Source organism: Lithobates pipiens, unplaced genomic scaffold, assembly GCF_037356315.1.
Source record: "Lithobates pipiens isolate NorthernLeopardFrog02 unplaced genomic scaffold, aLitPip1_a1.2 Scaffold_23, whole genome shotgun sequence".
NCBI lineage: Eukaryota > Metazoa > Chordata > Amphibia > Anura > Ranidae > Lithobates > Lithobates pipiens.
In genome coordinates, this window is record NW_027507785.1 from 68,106,785 (window position 1) to 68,117,235 (window position 10,451).

The window sequence follows — 10,451 nt, forward strand, 5'->3', positions numbered from 1 at the left end:
GGAGGCTGTTAGTACAATGTCTGTCTGGCTGCATATCTATTTCTGGGACTTCAATTAGGCTTTAACATGTCTGACAGGTTGTCACTAGCAGAGGTTGCGTTTATTGCATAGCTAGGCTCACTAGCTGCAGCGGGCATGGGGAGCAAATTTCATAGTGTGTGCAGTGTTGGAAAACCACTAAACAACCTAATAGTTCCTTAAGCTGACATGAACTCACAAAATGATCTTTGTTAATACCACCATTATTATAATTATTATTATACTGGATTTGTACATTATGCAGCACTTTATAATATAAAGAAAAGCAGTACAGTTACAATACAATTTAATACAAGAGGGTTAGGAAGGTCCCGCTGATCACGCTTACCATCTAAAAGGCAAGGATAAGTGATACAAAAAGAAATAATTGTGTGGGGATGAGTTCAATGGAGAAAGTAAAGTTTAGTTGTTAGGTGGATGCAGGATAGGCTTCCCTGATTGATCCGTTTTAATGGATCTCCTAAAGGCAGATAGAGTGAGAGATAGGCAGACAGATTGGGGTAGGGATTTCCAGAGGAAGAGAGGCTCTAAAGAAGTCCTTGAGGCAAGCATGAGAGGAGAAGATGAGGGGAGCTAAAGTGCAGGAGGTGTTGGGAGGAGCAGAGAAAACGGTTTGCTTGGCATGTTGAGACAGGGTTGGTGGTGTAGCTTAGGAAAGAGTTCTGGATGGCTTTGTATGTTGTCAGGCTTCCCTGAATAGACACGTTTTCATGGATATCCTAAAGGTGGACCGAGTGACAGATAACCAGACAGATTGTGGTAGGGTTGGCTGGTATTTTCAAACGAGGTTGGTGATGTAGCTTGGGACAGAGTTCTGGATGACTTTGTATGTTCTCAGGCTTCCCGGAAGAGATGTGTTTTCACAGATCTCCTAAAGGTGGATGGAGTGAGAGATAGTCAGACAGATTGGGGTAGGGAATTTCAGAGGAAGAGAGAGGCTCTGAAGAAGTCCTGGAGGCAAGCATGAGAGGAGGTGGTGGGGGAGCAGAGAAAATGGTTTGGTTGGCATGTTGAGACAGGGTTGGTGGTGTAGCTTAGAAAAGAGTTCTGGACGGCTTTGTATGTTGTCAGGCTTCCCTGAATAGACACATTTTCACGGATATCCTAAAGGTGGACAGAGTATGAGATAGCCAGACAATTGGGATAGGGTCGGCTGGTATTTTCAAACGAGGTTGGTGATGTAGCTTGGGACAGAGTTCTGGATGACTTTGTATGTTCTCAGGCTTCCCGGAAGAGATGTGTTTTCACAGATCTCCTAAAGGTGGATGGAGTGAGAGATAGTCAGACAGATTGGGGTAGGGAATTTCAGAGGAAGAGAGAGGCTCTGAAGAAGTCCTGGAGGCAAGCATGAGAGGAGGTGGTGGGGGAGCAGAGAAAATGGTTTGGTTGGCATGTTGAGACAGGGTTGGTGGTGTAGCTTAGAAAAGAGTTCTGGACGGCTTTGTATGTTGTCAGGCTTCCCTGAATAGACACATTTTCACGGATATCCTAAAGGTGGACAGAGTATGAGATAGCCAGACAATTGGGATAGGGTCGGCTGGTATTTTCAAACGAGGTTGGTGATGTAGCTTGGGACAGAGTTCTGGATGGCTTTGTATGTTGTCAGGCTTCCCGGAAGAGATGTGTTTTCACAGATCTCCTAAAGGTGGATGGAGTGAGAGATAGTCAGACAGATTGGGGTAGGGAATTTCAGAGGAAGAGAGAGGCTCTGAAGAAGTCCTGGAGGCAAGCATGAGAGGAGGTGGTAGGGGAGCTAAAGAGCAAGAGGACTTGGGAGGAGCAGAGAGGACAGTTTGGTTGGTATCATGAGACGAGGGTGATGATGTAGCTTGGGATAAAGATCTGGGTTACTTTGTATGTTGTCAGGATTTTTTTTTTTGTTGGTGAGTGGAGCCATTGGAAGGATTGGCAGAGATGGGACTGCAGAGGTTCAGCATTTAGTAAGGTGGATAAGTCTGGCAGTAACATGTATGATAGCCTGGAGGGAGATAGCCTGTGTTTTAGAGGTAGGCCATCATAGACTGGAGGGAAAATAACCTACATCAGGGTTTCTCAATCAGGGTTCCATGAAACCATAGGGTTCTTCCTTTGGTTTCTAGAGGTTCCTTGAGCAAAGCGCAATTTCTGCCTCTCAGAAAAGTTCCCACTGACGCCATTGTTTTTTTTCCCGCTATCTGTAAGTGGGTAATTCTTCCCAATGATCACAAATGTAAGGACCATCACACTAATGTAGCATCCATCAGTTGTAGATATAGTCATTTTTAACAGGGGTTCACTTATACCAGATAATTATTTTAAGGATTCCTCTGTGTTGAAAAGGTTGAGAAAGACTGGCCTATGTATAGGTAAGCCAACGAGTAGGAGGTTGCAATAGACGAGGCAAGAGATAATGCGGGAGTGAATGAGTAGATTGGTGGTGTCACTGGTTCAGAACGGACAATGTGTAAATGTTATGGAGGTCAAGGTGGCAGAATTTGGACAGTGATCGGAGATTGAGGCTGAAAGCAGAGATTGGAGTCCAGGATTACACCTAGCATTCTGCGTGAGGAGAGGTACTGATAGGACCTTGAAGGAAAAATCAGAAGAGGGGGCGATGAGAGACGAAATATTATGAGCTCACCTTTAAAAAGGTTTTGTTTTAGGAAGTGGTGCGACATCCATACTGATATGTTGGTTGTTAGTAATTTAGGGGACTGAGGTGAGAAATGAAGAGATTTGGTTGTCATCAGCATAGAGCTGAAGATCTTTTTTTACATCTTTCATGCCCTGTATTAAAACAGCTTTCCAGATGACCTTCACCTGGCTATGCTTTCTCAGTTAATGCTTTCCCAGGCATGCAAGTCAATTTAAAGTTTTTTTTTCTCCATACATCCTAAGCACAATATGTACTAGTCACAAAGCCTCAGTACCAAGTTTCGGCCTCCATCGCGTAGCATGATGATTACATCTGTCAGTCACAAGGGTTAAAATGGATTGTTGGGCTGTAAGTCAATAGACTAATTTCCAAAACACACAAACAGGGATGGCATTTAGTGACAGTCCCTATCACTCAGCTGTACTCCAGAGACAGAGGCACAAAGGCCATCAGACTCTCTTGCTACAAAGACAAAGGCACAAAGGCCATCGGACTCTCATACTAAGGCAGAAAGGCCATCAGACTCTCAGACTGAGGCACAGAGACCATCAGACTGTCATACAGACCAAGGCACAAAGGCCATCAGACTCTCATACCAAGGAACAGAGGCCATTAGACTCTCATACCGAGGCACAAAAGCCATCAGACTCTCATACCGAGGCACAAAAGCCATCAGACTTTCATACCAAGGCAAGAAAAGCCTCAAGACTCTCACACCAAGGCCTAGAGGCCATCAGACTCTCATACTGAGGCAAAGAGGCCACCAGACTCTCATACGAAGGCAGAAAGTCCATCAGACTCTCGGACTGAGGCACAGACACCATCAGACTGTCATACAGACCGAGGTACAAAGGCCATCAGACTCTCATACCAAGGAACAGAGGCCATTAGACTCTCATACCAAGGAACAGAGGCCATTAGACTCTCATACCAAGGAACAGAGGCCATTAGACTCTCATACCAAGGCACAAAAGCCATCAGACATTCATACCAAGGCAAGAAAGGCCTCAAGACTCTCACACCAAGGCCTAGAGGCCATTAGACTCCTATACTGAGGCACAAAAGCCATCAGACATTCATACCAAGGCAAGAAAGGCCTCAAGACTCTCACACCAAGGCCTAGAGGCCATCAGACTCTCATACTGAGGCAAAGAGGCCACCAGACTCTAGCACTCTCTAATATCAGTTGCAGAATCTCATGGATGTTCCGTGAGGCATCAGGAATGAAGTGCACACATAAGAAAGTGGATTTCCCAAGAGGCAACTTCCACCTCCCCATCACTAAGGAAAACAGCATCCTGATTTATTGGTGTTTCCAAGATCAGTCAAGGTCAGTTTTGACAACGTTAAACAAAACAGCTTGCACCCCCCTCTGACTTAATTGCACCAGCTCAGAGCAAAATACTTTGAACTACAACAGCTCAGTGAAAAATATCACCAGGCCGCTAATGGTTATAGGGCACCACAGGGGGGCAGGAAGGAGGGTGGGAATCTAAATATGGCCGTATAGGAGATGAAAGTTACAAGACACACGATTGTGTTTGGCAAACGTAAATTATGCAAACAGTCGTTCAGACCTAAAAGTACAATTGGCAGCACAGTGGCTTTGTGCTTGGAAATGCAGTCCTAGAGTCATTGGTTCGAACCCCAACCAGGACATGCATGGAGTTTGCATGCTCTCCCTATGCTGACAATGAAGGACAGGAAGATCTCTCACCAAATAGGTAAATATTTTCCAAATGTATCAAACAAAAAGTTATTTTTTAATGAATCTGGAAAACACTTACCTATTTGGCACTACTTCTTTTTTTTTTTTTATATATATATAAAGAAAAGTAGTAAAAAAAGCTGTCCCCTGCCAGCATGCTGTAGAGAAGGACCCTCATTCTCAGTGTTGAAACAGTGGTCTCCAAGAAGAGGTCTAACATGCCCCCCACCAAGCCAAAGCTAAAGCTCTCCAATGAACAGGGAGCACCATGAGTTTTGCTGAATGCAGAGCTCTGGCTTTGGCTCCGCAGGGAGCGTGGCAGAGAGACCACTGCTTCCACACAGAAAGCAAATGTCCTTCTCTACAGCATGCTGACAGGGGACAGGAGTTTCTATGCAAGCTGTGGGTCTTTTCTAATGAAAATGAACTGAAGGACATTGCACACCTTTTGTTTTGATGCACCTGGAATGCATGTACCTGATTTAAGTTGAAGGTTTGGAGATCCGTATAATCAAAAGGCAGCTATCCGTGAGTAGATCTCACATAGGGGGGGCTTCTAAAAAATGTCCATTCTTGAAACGGTTGCCAGCTGGCAGCAGAAACGTTTGATCCTGCCTTCACATTCAGCACTCGCAAAGTGAAGTGAAGGACATATTCTCTTTGCTTATAGGAAAATTCAATTTATTAGTGATAAAAATATTCCAACATAAAACACTTTCTAGGTGACCATGTGCTCGTTATCAGGTGTTTGGGGCATGTTAAATTATCTGATCATTTTTTTCTTATTTATTACAGGAATTTTGTATAGCGCCGAAAATTTTATGCAGTGCTTTACATATTGTACATCCGATTCTCACCAGTGATGCTCAAATCAGCCTCAACAGCAGAAATAGGGAAGTGTTAGAAGAGATTTATGATACATTAACAAGTTGATTGCAATTTTTTAAAGATTTAAAGAACAATGTGATGCTGTAAATTACAAGCCTGCTGTCATTAGATCAAACCAAATGATACCGGGTCATGACATGCAATAAAACAGAGGAAAAAATTTGAAACATTCATCCATATTTTATTACATATATATATATAAAAAAAATAGCTTTAACCTCTAGCGACCTTATCGCCCCCAAATGGCCCATCTGGGCATAATGTACACCAAGCGGTTCTAGGAGTCCCATACGTACCATTGTTGATTTTAATTATGCATAAAAAACCTGCAAGTGGCAGTCAAACACCATAAGCTAACCAAGGTCATCAACCAATCACAAACTAGCCTTTGGCGACTGCTTGGCAGCCAACTTTATGGAAGAAGGATTCTAACTGGTTCCTTTTGATTGTTATACATGATCTTTGCAAATCTTGTTTTGTGCAGTTTGCAATGCACATACATTTGTTAACTCAACGAGGATCAGCAAGTTGAAACAAAGACTGACAATCTTAATTTCACATTGTAACATTATCCATCATAACAGCTTGGATTCTGTTGGTAGTTAAATGATCTGTTTGCTTCTGTATATAAAATGACTTCTAATCCAATTCTTACTCCCCGGTGGGACATATTCTGAAAACTGCAAATTATGGAACTGTTTTCACCCTAATAATACACAACAGCCACAGGGGACACTAATGGTTCAGCGATGCCTGCAAATAGTGTATAATGGGTTGTTAAAAACACACACAATTAACCAATCACATGCCGACACAACTGGATATGCCGTGAAAATAAAGAGCAAAAATCCCTTCAATATCCAAATGTATTGTACAATTTACTGCACAGCTCAAGGGAACCTGGAATCCAGCAATTAAAGAAATGAGAGTGTCAGATAGTAAGCAGGATTTGTATATTTAATAACTGTGGAAATTGGTTGTACAACTCATCAGTACTGTATTTAAGTGAAACTTGACGGAAGTTTTAAACATCTATATTATACCCAAGTGCATTACTGGATGGGAATGCATTAAAATAATAGTGTTGGCTTTAATTACATAGTTGCCTAGTCATTTCTGAGAAACATCAACCAATCACTTGCAATGCAATTTAGAGCCCCACAGACCCATAGATCCTCCACAGTATAACCAGAGACCAATCGTTTCTCCATTATAGGACCACAGATCCACAAGTTCCCCATTATAAAACTACAAACCTATGGTTACTCCATTATAAGACCGAAGACCTATAGATCTCCTATTATAGTACCAACACCCATAGATTTCCAGTAATAAGACACAGACCCATGGATACTCATTATAAGAACACAGACTCATAGGCTCCCCATCATAGGACCATAGACTCATAGATTCCACCATTATAAGAACACAGACCTATAAATGCCTTGTCACAGGATCTGAGACCCATAAAGTCCCTGTTGTAAGACAATATATCCACAGACTCCCCAGAGCTTTGGTTTCCATCATTACAGGACCACAGACCTAAAGGTTGACAGTTACAGTACCTCAGGTCAATAGATTTCTAATAGCAGGTCTTCTGACCCATGGATTTCCCATTATAAGACCACACACCCATAGATTTCCCATCATAGGACAACAGACCCATAAATTCCCTATCACAGGACCACAGGCAAATAGTATCTCTATTAGAGGACCACAGAATCTTACACTACCCATCATAGGGCCAAAGACTCATAGATTCCCCACTGCATGACTAGAGATCCATAGGTTCCCACACTCTAAGAACACAGAATCATTACTGGACTGCAACCCAAGGTTACATTAATATAGGACCAAGAACCAATAGGTTCCACATTACTGGATCACAGATCCATAGATTCCCCATCACAAGTCTACAGACCCACAGATTCTTCATTACAGTACCACATACCAATAGATTCTGCATCATAGGACCACAGATCCATAGATTCCACTTTTATTTAAATCACAGACTGAAAGGCTTCACCTCACAGGATTACATACTTTATTCCCAATTACGGGACAATAGAGCCATAGTTCCCCATCATAGGGCTACAAACCATTAGGGTTTCGGTCAAAGGATTAAAGACCCATATATTCCCTATCGTAGTACCACAGACCCATAGATCTCCAATCACAGCTTCATATACCTATAGTTTTCCTATAATGTAAACCCATACCCATTGCCTCTTCATTATAAGACAACAGACCCATAGTACTCCACAATTAGACCACAGAACCCATTGGGTCTCCAACATAACAATACATTCCCATAGTTACCTACAATAGGACCATAGACCCATAACCACTCCATCACAGAACCACTGACCTAAAGTTCTCCTCAACAGGACCAGAGAACTACAGCCTCTCCATCACAGGACCATAGACCCATAGTTTCCTTTTACAGGAGCACAGTCACATATTTCCCCACAATAGGACCATAGACCCATAGCCTCTCCATCATAAGACCACAAACTTATATACTCTTCATCATGGGGTCACATAACCACCAACACATAGTTCCCTATAACAGGACCACAGACCCATAGTTCCCCATCATGGTACCCCGTCACATAGTTCCCTATAACAGGACCACAGACCTACAGTTCCCCATAATAGGACCGCAGACCCATAGTTCTCCATCACAGGTTCAAAAACCCATAGTTCCCTACAACAGGACTACAGACCCATAGTTCCCCATAACAGGACCAAAGATCAATAGTTCCCTACAACAGGACCACAGACCCATAGTTCCCCATCACAGGACCAAAGATCCATATTTCCCTACAACAGGACCACAGACCCATAGTTCCCCATCAAGGGACCACAGTCGCATAGTTCCCTACAACAGGACCACAGACCCATAGTTCCCCACAATAAGACCATATACCCACAGTTTCCCACAATAAGACCACAGACCCATAGTTCCCCATCACAGGACCAAAGATCCATAGTTTCCTACAACAGTACCACAGACCCATAGTTTCCCACAATAAGACCACTGACCCATAGTTCCCACCACAGGACCAAAGATCCATAGTTCCCTACAACAAAACCACAGACCCATAGTTCCCCACAATAAGACCACAGACCCATAGTTGCCCATCACAGGACCATAGATCCATAGTTCCCTACAACAGGACCACAGACCCATAGTTCCCCACAATAAGACAATACAACAGGACCACAGACCCATAGTTTCCCATCACAAGACCAAAGATCCATAGTTCCCCATCACAGACCCATAGTTTCCCTTCACAAGACCACAGACCCATCGTTCCCCATCACAGGACCAAAGATCCATAGTTTCCTACAACAGGACCACAGACCCATAGTTCCTCACAATAAGACAATACAACAGGACCACAGACCCATAGTTCCCCATCACAGACCCATAGTTTCCCATCACAAGACCAAAGATCCATAGTTCCCTACATACAACAGGACCACAGACCAATAGTTCCCCACAATAAGACCACAGACCCATAGTTCCTCATCACAGGATCAAAGATCCATAGTTCCCTACAACAGGACCACAGACTCATAGTTACCCACAATAAGACCACAGGCGCATAGTTTAACATCACAGGACCAATGATCCATAGTTCCCCACATACAACAGGACCACAGACCCATAGTTCCCCACCACAGGACCACAGACCCATAGTTCCCCACCACAGGACCAAAGACCCATAGTTCTGCATTATAGGACCACAGACCTGTAGATTTTCCTTCAGATCATGCAATATTTTCATGTAAAACCTTTAATAAAAAAGCTATTGAAAAATGATAATTGCAATAACTTCTACTAGCATGTAGAAGAACTTACTCTCACTCTGCAGCCTTATAAAAATGAAAGCCTGAGCCCCCTACAGGGATACATTTCCCAAACCACTGGAAGACAAGCCTCCGCCATGCCCTTTGCACACTGCTGCCACCATTCTGCAGAGTAAAGTTTAGTTCCCCCAATCAGGGGGCAGAACACCAGTCCACTTGTGGTATGTATCAATAATGACAGAGAACACAAATCCCCAGCACAAGTGTTCAGCTCTGACCCTCTGCAGCTCCAACATAGAGAAATCAACACTGATCAGCAGCTGTGTGTGACAGATCCCACCCTGCACTGGCAGCCCATCCACCTTACCTGAGTGCAAGCTCTGCTTCCCAGATGTCTAGTAGTAATCCACAGAGGGGAGCCTGGCACTGCCCTAGTGCCACCTACCACTCAGCCAGCAGCACCATGTAGTCAGCAGCCCAGGTCTGTTCTGGATTGTTCCTTTGTGACCAGCTGTAGGTCCTCCTTGTCTCAGAGTGGGGTCATCATGTCTCATGTCTCATACTGCAGGCAGTCATTGGGGGGTCCCCAGCAATCACTTAAAGGGATGTGTCACCTCTCTGGGATTTGCTCACTATTGCCCCATGCCCCCTCTGTGCTGTGATCTCCTGAGGTTTACTAGATGCCACTTGTCTCATGCCGCCCTCAGCATCCCTCCTGCATCGCCCGATCTCCTTCGGCAGCTCCTCTTCCGTCCCCCTCCAGATTTCAATCTGCCTCCTCTCCGCTTTCCCCAACTCAGCAGTCACGGCCCCGCCCCGTGCACACGCCCCCTCCAGCGCTGCAGCAGGCTGGAAACCAGATCAATATTTGCATAGCCGCGCCCATATGCCCACTGTTCCTCGCATGGCCACGCCCCCCGATCCCTGTAGCTGGGAGCACAATGGGCAGAAAAATGTGAGAGCGGCGGCAGTGCGCGGTGTCACCTCCAGCTACAAACATGTCCGCGATGTTCTGATCCCGGGAGCCCAGAGAGCCCGGCAATCAGGATGGTGAGGACCCGGCACACCCTGCTGCCCGAACTCTGCCCAGTCACATGCCAGGGGGGCACAGAGACCCCCAAAGTCACAACCCCACACCCACCCCATCCATTTATTACTGGGATTTATATTGTGCCGACAATTTACACAGCACTTTACTCACCGTACATTCACATCAGTCCCTGCCCCACAGAGCTTACAATCTAAGATCCCATCTCACGTGCGTACAGTCATACTTCATCATCAATTTAATCAGGAGCCAATTTACCTACCAGCGTGTCTTAGATATTGCAAGAGCACCCTCCATGCAGATAGTGTCTTTGGCTG

At 44.5% G+C, this 10,451-nt stretch overlaps 1 protein-coding gene across 1 annotated transcript in view; it reads right to left on the reverse strand.

The window, feature by feature from the left end:
• The window catches only part of PLXNB1 (plexin B1), a 344,778-nt gene extending 334,910 nt beyond the window's left edge, over window positions 1-9,868 (reverse strand). The window contains exon 1 of the mRNA XM_077451813.1: window positions 9,454-9,868. The gene's annotated coding sequence lies outside the window, so the exon portion shown is untranslated. The remainder of the gene's footprint in view (window positions 1-9,453) is intronic.
• Window positions 9,869-10,451: the final 583 nt, after the last annotated feature.